At 42.9% G+C, this 9,287-nt stretch overlaps 2 non-coding genes and 1 pseudogene across 2 annotated transcripts; all 3 read right to left on the bottom strand.

Annotated features, from left to right (window-relative positions):
* Window positions 1-303: 303 nt before the first annotated feature.
* Window positions 304-422, bottom strand: LOC149251208 (5S ribosomal RNA). The gene has a single exon (XR_016267428.1). It is a non-coding gene; the product is annotated as a 5S ribosomal RNA (ribosomal RNA).
* A 1,277-nt stretch (window positions 423-1,699) lies between these two features.
* LOC149251207 (5S ribosomal RNA) lies at window positions 1,700-1,818 on the bottom strand (annotated as a pseudogene).
* Window positions 1,819-3,095: 1,277 nt separating this feature from the next.
* LOC149251206 (5S ribosomal RNA) lies at window positions 3,096-3,214 on the bottom strand. The gene has a single exon (XR_016267427.1). It is a non-coding gene; the product is annotated as a 5S ribosomal RNA (ribosomal RNA).
* Window positions 3,215-9,287: the final 6,073 nt, after the last annotated feature.

The following is a 9,287-nucleotide window of genomic DNA, read 5'->3' as shown; positions in this document are numbered from 1 at the left end:
TCAATTATGGATGTATGCTTCTTGTAGTTTCCCTTTCTTGTGCTTTTGTAGGATCTTTGTGTAGTTGGGCCAGTGAAAGAGCAAGGAGCTGGGAGAAAGCAGCAAGGAGAGAAGATCAGATCAAACATTAGCGGAAGACAATGGTTAGTGGATCTCTTTCTCCCCTTTCTTACATCTCATAAAGAAGTAATCTTGAATAGCTTTGCATTCGGTTGTTGCTGAGGTACTATCACCCTTAGAGTGGGATAGGGTCATTCCGTATTGGATACTTTTCCCAACAACAAATTGGCGACTCCACTGGGGAGGGTGCAACACTAGGACTTCCCGGGAGGTCACCCATCCCAGTACTACTCTAGCCCAAGCGCGCTTAACTGCGGAGTTCTGATGGGATCCGGTGCATTAACGCTGGTATGATCGCACGCTGAGCATGGGAATTCCCGCCTCAGCTAGATCATGAAAGCAGAATGAAAAATAATGTATTGTATTGTATTTTATTACAGGTCACCTCTCAGCGATTGAATGAACTCCGGATCCTCCTGATAAAGCATTTCACCCGATAAACGACCTCATACTTTAGGGGGCAACTGTTATAGACATTTTTGTGCCTTACAGCATGAAGCATGAAATGTCAATAATCTAAGGGATCCAAAGTCCCTAAACATGTTGTTCCTCCCCCTAGAGGAGCAAGGTCAGCAAACCACAGCACTAAATATCAGTTCTCCACCTGAAAACACTCAAAAACAAGCAAATTCTGGATCATGTCAACTGCTACACTGGCTACCTGCACTGAATGTCAACTGCTACACTGGCTACCTGCACTGAATGTCAACTGCTACACTGGCTACCTGCGCTGAATGTCAACTCCAACACTAGCTACCTACGCTGAACGTGTTTGGACATGTGGCAGACTCATTCCTCAAGGTGTCAGAGCCCAGGAAGCTTCCAAAGTGACACTTGCATCAAAGAATTCGACTGGTGATGAGTAAGAGGGTCTATATCTCCAAGTGGAAGCAAGAACCTCCAAGTGGACTCAAGAACTGAAGAATAACTGAAGTGGGAGAGGACACTAGTCAGCTTCATGCCAGCTACAAGCTGACTCATCCTTTCTCCAAATATCCTATATATAGAGCTCTCTCATGAGGTCTAAGGGGGCTGGAATCTGGTGAATGTAAGGAAGTGCTGTTGGTTTGTGCATAGAACTATTGGGTGATTGCTTTGAAGGAGGTGAAGAGGAGATTTCTTTCTGCTGGGAGGTGTTGCTGGATTGGGCCTCTTATGGTTGTAACACTCTCAGAACTTTACTTCTTCCATTAATAAAGCATTTGAGGTTCTTCTATATGCATGTGTCTTTGTGGCGTATTGATGCTTGTATATTTGATTTATTATAATCCTTGAATCAATTATGGATGTATGCTTCTTGTAGTTTCCCTTTCTTGTGCTTTTGCAGAATCTTTGTGTAGCTGGGCCAGTGAAAGAGCAAGGAGCTGGGAGAAAGCAGCAAGGAGAGAAGATCAGATCAAACATTAGCGGAAGACAATGGTTAGTGGATCTCTTTCTCCCCTTTCTTACATCTCATAAAGAAGTAATCTTGAATAGCTTTGCATTCGGTTGTTGCTGAGGTACTATCACCCTTAGAGTGGGATAGGGTCATTCCGTACTGGATACTTTTCCCAACAACAAATTGGCGACTCCACTGGGAAGGGTGCAACACTAGGACTTCCTGGGAGGTCACCCATCCCAGTACTACTCTAGCCCAAGCGCGCTTAACTGCGGATTTCTGATGGGATCCGGTGCATTAACGCTGGTATGATCGCACGCTGAGCATGGGAATGCCCGCCTCAGCTAGATCATGAAAGCAGAATGAAAAATAATGTATTTTATTGTATTTTATTACAGGTCACCTCTCAGCGATTGAATGAACTTCGGATCCTCCTGATAAAGCATTTCACCCGATAAACGACCTCATACTTTAGGGGGCAACTGATATAGACATTTTTGTGCCTTACAACATGAAGCATGAAATTTCAATAATCTAAGGGATCCAAAGTCCCTAAACATGTTGTTCCTCCCCCTAGAGGAGCAAGGTCAGCAAACCACAACACTAAATATCAGTTCTCCACCTGAAAACACTCAAAAACAAGCAAATTCTGGATCATGTCAACTGCTACACTGGCTACCTGCACTAAATGTCAACTGCTACACTGGCTACCTGCACTGAATGTCAACTGCTACACTGGCTACCTGCGCTGAATGTCAACTCCAACACTAGCTACCTGCGCTGAACGTGTTTGGACATGTGGTAGACTCATTCCTCAAGGTGTCAGAGCCCAGGAAGCTTCCAAAGTGACACTTGCATCAAGGAATTCGACTAGTGATGAGTAAGAGGGTCTATATCTCCAAGTGGTAGCAAGAAACTCCAAGTGGACTCAAGAACTGAAGAATAACTGAAGTGGGAGAGGACACTAGCCAGCTTCATGCCAGCTACAAGCTGACTCATCCTTTCTCCAAATCTCCTATATATAGAGCTCTCTCATGAGGTCTAAGGGGGCTGGAATCTTGTGAATGTAAGGAAGTGTTGTTGGTTTGTGCATAGAACTATTGAGTGATTTCTTTGAAGGAGGTGAAGAGGAGATTTATTTCTGCTGGGAGGTGTTGCTGGATTGGGCCTCTTATGGTTGTAACACTCTCAGAACTTTACTTCTTCCATTAATAAAGCATTTGAGGTTCTTCTATATGCATGTGTCTTTGTGGCGTATTGATGCTTGTATATTTGATTTATTCTAATCCTTGAATCAATTATGGATGTATGCTTCTTGTAGTTTCCCTTTCTTGTGCTTTTGCAGGATCTTTGTGTAGCTGGGCCAGTGAAAGAGAAAGGAGCTGGGAGAAAGCAGCAAGGAGAGAAGATCAGATCAAACATTAGCAGAAGACAACGGTTAGTGGATCTCTTTCTCCCCTTTCTTACATCTCATAAAGAAGTAATCTTGAATAGCTTTGCATTCGGTTGTTGCTGAGGTACTATCACCCTTAGAGTGGGATAGGGTCATTCCGTATTGGATACTTTTCCCAACAACAAATTGGCGACTCCACTGGGGAGGGTGCAACACTAGGACTTCCCGGGAGGTCACCCATCCCAGTACTACTCTAGCCCAAGCGCGCTTAACTGCGGAGTTCTGATGGGATCCGGTGCATTAACGCTGGTATGATCGCACGCTGAGCATGGGAATGCTCGCCTCAGCTAGATCATGAAAGCAGAATGAAAAATAATGTATTGTATTGTATTTTATTACAAGTCACCTCTCAGCGATTGAATGAACTTCGGATCCTCCTGATAAAGCATTTCACCCGATAAACGACCTCATACTTTAGGGGGCAACTGTTATAGACATTTTTGTGCCTTACAGCATGAAGCATGAAATGTCAATAATCTAAGGGATCCAAAGTCCCTAAACATGTTGTTCCTCCCCTTAGAGGAGCAAGGTCAACAAACCACAACACTAAATATCAGTTCTCCACCTGAAAACACTCAAAAACAAGCAAATTCTGGATCATCTCAACTGCTACACTGGCTACCTGCACTGAATGTCAACTGCTACACTGGCTACCTGCACTGAATGTCAACTGCTACACTGGCTACCTGCACTGAATGTCAACTCCAACACTAGCTACCTACGCTGAACGTGTTTGGACATGTGGCAGACTCATTCCTCAAGGTGTCAGAGCCCAGGAAGCTTCCAAAGTGACACTTGCATCAAGGAATTCGACTGGTGATGAGTAAGAGGGTCTATATCTCCAAGTGGACTCAAGAACTGAAGAATAACTGAAGTGGGAGAGGACACTAGTCAGCTTCATGCCAGCTACAAGCTGACTCATCCTTTCTCCAAATCTCCTATATATAGAGCTCTCTCATGAGGTCTAAGGGGGTTGGAATCTTGTGAATGTAAGGAAGTGTTGTTGGTTTGTGCATAGAACTATTGGGTGATTGCTTTGAAGGAGGTGAAGAGGAGATTTCTTTCTGCTGGGAGGTGTTGCTGGATTGGGCCTCTTATGGTTGTAACACTCTCAGAACTTTACTTCTTCCATTAATAAAGCATTTGAGGTTCTTCTGTATGCATGTGTCTTTGTGGCATATTGATGCTTATATATTTGATTTATTCTAATCCTTGAATCAATTATGGATGTATGCTTCTTGTAGTTTCCCTTTCTTGTGCTTTTGCAGGATCTTTGTGTAGCTGGGCCAGTGAAAGAGCAAGGAGCTGGGAGCAAGCAGCAAGGAGAGAAGATCAGATCAAACATTAGCGGAAGACAACGGTTAGTGGATCTCTTTCTCCCCTTTCTTACATCTCATAAAGAAGTAATCTTGAATAGCTTTGCATTCGGTTGTTGCTGAGGTACTATCACCCTTAGAGTGGGATAGGGTCATTCCGTATTGGATACTTTTCCCAACAACAAATTGGCGACTCCACTGGGGATCGTATCTTGTTGGTTGTTTGTGTTTTTGCTATTCATTTCATAAACACAGGGAGTACCGAATCGAACTGCATTTGGATCTTTCAAATGCAAAGTAGAGGGCAGCTACTCTAGCTCAGTTTCTGGGCAAGTTTATGATTTGAAGAGCTGATCCACAAGGACTCTAAATAGCTCTTAGTGATAGCTTTTCATCCTCCTTTTCATCCCTTAGTGTGTCCTTGACTGATAGCTTCTGATTTCGCCAAAAACTGTGAATTTTTGAGCAATCTGTGACCCGGAAACTGAGAAAAACGAAAGTTTGAATCTTTAGTGCAGGTGTTGTGAAGGCAGTCTGCATTTTAGTGCAGTTCCCGAAGGGGTTACCTGTGCTGAATGTCAAACTGACAGTGTACCACCTGCGCTGAACCAGTCTTGCCTTGTGCTACTGGGGTTTCCTGCTGTTTCTTGCCCTATTTTCACCCTTGTTTTTGCAGCCTGTTACCAGTCAATGTACCTATCTGAAACCAACTTTCATTGCCACTATTTCGCCTCGGTTGTATAAAGAAACTGTGTTTGTTCTTTGTGTATTTCTTGTATCATTTACAGTTTCCCATAACGAAAGTGAACTAGTCTTGCTGTGGCCTCTTAGATCTAGACCTGTGATAAAGTGTCGTTCTGATCTTAAGAGTTAGTTTGTTTGCTGTTCATAGCTGGTTGAGATTTTGCTTTCATCATATGGTTTGAATTTATATATTTCTAGTGTCGAAACAAGTGAATCTTAAGGTGTCTTTTGATTTTGGACAAGCTTGTTTGCTTTCACTTGAAAATAAATTCGAAATTATACAACAGCTTTCTTTTTGTATTACATCAACATTAAGAAAGAGAAAAGAAATACCTGCATTTTGCATTTTGCATATAAGTTTGTATGTTGATTTAGGGAAAAAGTGCATTAGTGTGTGCTCTTTGATCTGTGTGAAAAGATGTTGTCTTTCTTTTCCCTCAGTAGTTAAGATTTTCATAAGTCGAAAAGATTGAAAAAGCTTGCTTCTCATCTTAGACTGCATTTAGGAATTTGTATCAAAACATCTCGTGGTGAACCTTGAAAGGCAAACTGCTAAACAAGATCAACATTAAAATAAATTGAATTTACATAACAACGCATTGAAACATAACGCAAACACATAGAGGTCTAAGCTAGAGACGTGTTCCGGCGTCGTTAAACGTGATATCTTAGCGTTGAGTGGTTGGGTGATTCCTCCACGGTGAAGCGATAAGTATCAATACGGACCTGTGCTCCCACATACCGTCGCGTATATATTGGGAGACCCCTATAGGAACAAAGCCTTGATTCATAGGAAACCGTGTCGGCCGCCCTACTGATTGCAATGCAGTGAACACAGCATTCACGAAGATCGACCACTCGTACCGTAAAACGTATTCTATGGTTTTGTGAAAGGTTTGGCACACCATCTACCTAGATCTCCACAGCAGTTTCTTTTGGCCTTTTTCAAACTCTATAACTGAAAAATTCCATCCGAGCATTTGTCACTTCGGGCTCGTTAAAACATCGAAGGAGACTAGAGTCATCTTTAGCTTTTTCTTGACTCTTTAAAACTGAAAAAGCAAGTTGTGTCTAAAGCGTCGTTATAAAATTTATTTTAAGCGGAATAATCATCACCTTTCCCTCGTTGATCTTCGAAGTTAGTCCACCACAAGTGGAAGTTCCTGTAGAATCGCTAAGAAATCTTTTGGATAGACTAGATATGTCTGAACAACCGTCGACATCTAGGACTATGTCGTCCGACACAGCAGCAGCAGAGCCTCCTGCTACTACTCCAACGATGTTCGCTGGTATACCATCTGTCCCGGCCAATTGTCAACAACAAGCTGGAGTCCAATCAGGGACAATGACATGGTTAGTTCCTATTTCTTCATCCGGATTATCATCTGGTATTTCTTATGTTGAAACTCAACAAATTGATCCAATGTGTCTTCAAAGGCCAATTTACCCTTTAAGTACTGGATTTCCACCATATGGAGGGCAGTATGCTCTTTCATTGTTCCCTCCCAGAGAACAACCATATGGGAGTTTACAACAAAGTTCAGGTCAAACTGGAATTACATCCAGCGGTTGGGTACCAATACTGCCTCAACAACCAGGGATTGTATATTCAATGCAACCAGTACACCCTGTGTCGAATATTCCCACCATACCTGCTATAGTGAATGTGTCGCAAGTACAAGCTCCACCTTTTGTATGTCAACCCCAAGTTTCTCAGGTTGCAATACAACAACCTCTTGTCTCAACGACTCAATCACAATCTCAGGGTAGTGCCTCCTTATCTGGAGCGACTCAGGCTCAAACACGTACTGTGACTCCTCATCCCGGTCAATCATCCAGTATTGGTCAACAACAAATGGTCCAACAACCAGAGCTGGTTCAATCTCAACAACCGCCATTCCAGCAATCATATCAAGGACCTGAGCAACAAGTCTTTGTAAGTAATGGGCAACCATACTATAATGGTTATGCCCATCAACCTTGTCAAAGTTGCCAGCATTATGCTAGTTTGCAAAGACCCATTGCTCAGGCGATCCCATCTTATCCTGGGTATGCTTCACCTAACCTGAATCAACAATTGCCCTTTGTAGCAACTCTAGAATTACCAGATCTAAACCGGCTGACGAATGATCCAATTGCTTATGCTCCTTGGTGGCCAGCGATTCCGCATAAACTTCCGTCAGATATTCCTAAATTTAATGGAAATCCGGGTGAATATCCGTCGAATCATGTGATGACATTCCATCTATGGTGTTCATCGAACACCCTGAATGATGATTCAATAAGACTTCGCCTCTTTCAGAGGACGTTAACGGGTCTAGCGGAAAAATGGTACATTGAATTGCCTATAGCTTCGTTCGACAACTTCAGTACCTTAGCCACAACCTTTTTGACCCATTTTCAATTACCGATAAGGTATGAAACGGGAACAGAACTCCTTACCAACTTCAAACAGACGACTGCCACCCACATATCTAATCATATACATGAGTAGCGTCGTCGTCGTAGGACGGTGAAAACATATGTTCCCGATCAGCTGTTAGCTGAATGGTTTATAAAGTCGTTATTTCCTGCTATAACGGAAGATGTGGCCAAGGGGGGAGTCGTAACAGAGGAGCAATTTATCGCTCGTGCACAGTATTTGGACTTATTTTATACTCAGTCTGGCACGCTCTATGACAAAATACCCGACATTCCTAGACCGGAATTTTCAATTCCTCCTCCTCCTAAATCAAACAATGACTCTCACGCCAGCGATGGCGTGATTGGCAAGCACAAAATTTATAGTCAAAATGCAAATGAAGAACTTCTTGCCTCAGAAGTAAATGCCATGTCGACCGACAAGGGCAAACAACTGAAGCAACCAGGGGGCAAGAAGAAAAAGAAAGGGAGAAAAAGGAAACCCCCAACAGGGTGTCATATATGTGATGAGGATCATTGGACGAAAGATTGTCCACATATAGCTGAAGTTAAGAAACTCTTTAAGAGTTCCAAAACCCCAGCAGTATTGACTGATCCGTTTCCTAATCTAGGTCAAAATCTGGTTGCTAATCAAAATGCTTCCCAATCCCAAGTGCTTATGTTGTCTACCTCAAAGCAGCAAAATAATGCTTTGACGAGGAATAAGGATTACAGGAATCCAAAGCTGTCGAACAACAAGGCTAATGAACAACCTAGTAGTTCGACAACAACTTTGACCGAAGTTGTGCCACCCATCGTCCCTGAGCCAATAATAAAGTCGCAAAAGGGAGCAGTACACAAATCGACATTTAATCCTTGTGTGAAAATAGAAACGATAGAGGACCTGGCCCAATCACCGTCCGTTATGTCGACACTTGAGGTACCGCAAAATTGCTTCTCCCAAGAACAAGCTTTATTATCAGCAATAGGTGGAATTGACCCAATGGATTCCAATCTTTTCGCCTTTGATCATAAAGGATATGACCCTCAGTTACCAGCTCAACTAGCTTTCCTTATTCAAGTGAAAACCCTCAACAAAATTGTTCATCGAACAATTATTGATGAGGGGGCATCTACATGTCTTATGTCGATGAGTTGATGGAAAGATTTAGGCTCACCACCCTTGTCGAAATCGTCAACGACGTTAAAAGAATTTGATGGACGATCATACACTCCATACGGGATTTTAAGTAACTTGCAAGTTGAACTGGGGGGCAAAACAGTAGGAATTGATGTTGAAGTAATTGATGGAAACCTCGATTACAACATCCTACTCGGAAGACCATGGATCTATGCCATGGCCACAGTTGTGTCGACCTACTTCAGGAAGATTGCATTTCCCTTCCAAGGAGGAATTACAATCGTCGACCAACAAACTTTTCTCCCCAACAGTCCACAAGTTACGGGAAGCATTCCAATGATCCATGGAAGGAATCATTCGCTCCAAAATATCGGAGTAGGTCTCCTAAAAGACCCCGCCTTAATGGGTACTTTTGCCCTACCGCCTCCAAGTAATCTGGCGGAAGTGGCCACAGTGGAATCTGAAACCTTCTATGTCTGATGGATTTGGACTCCGAGGACGGTTCTTATCTCATGTCAACCTCATTAAAAAATGAAACAAGGAGTCAGAGGACGGTTCTTATCTTGTGTCAACCTCATTAAAAAATGAAACAAATCCCCTTTCTCAAAGGTAAACCTTCATTCCAACCACCGAGTGGAATGCAATGAAGCTTGGGGGGCATGCACCTCGATTTGCGTTATTATGCTGGGGGCATGCGAACTTATCTCCGAGCAGTTTTAGCACATAGTTCATGCT

The sequence above is a fragment of the Pinus tabuliformis genome, chromosome 7 (assembly GCF_031772625.1).
Source record: "Pinus tabuliformis cultivar Carrire ecotype Pingquan chromosome 7, CPIR1, whole genome shotgun sequence".
NCBI classification, from domain to species: Eukaryota; Viridiplantae; Streptophyta; class Pinopsida; order Pinales; family Pinaceae; genus Pinus; species Pinus tabuliformis.
This window is presented reverse-complemented; position numbering and strand designations above follow the sequence as displayed.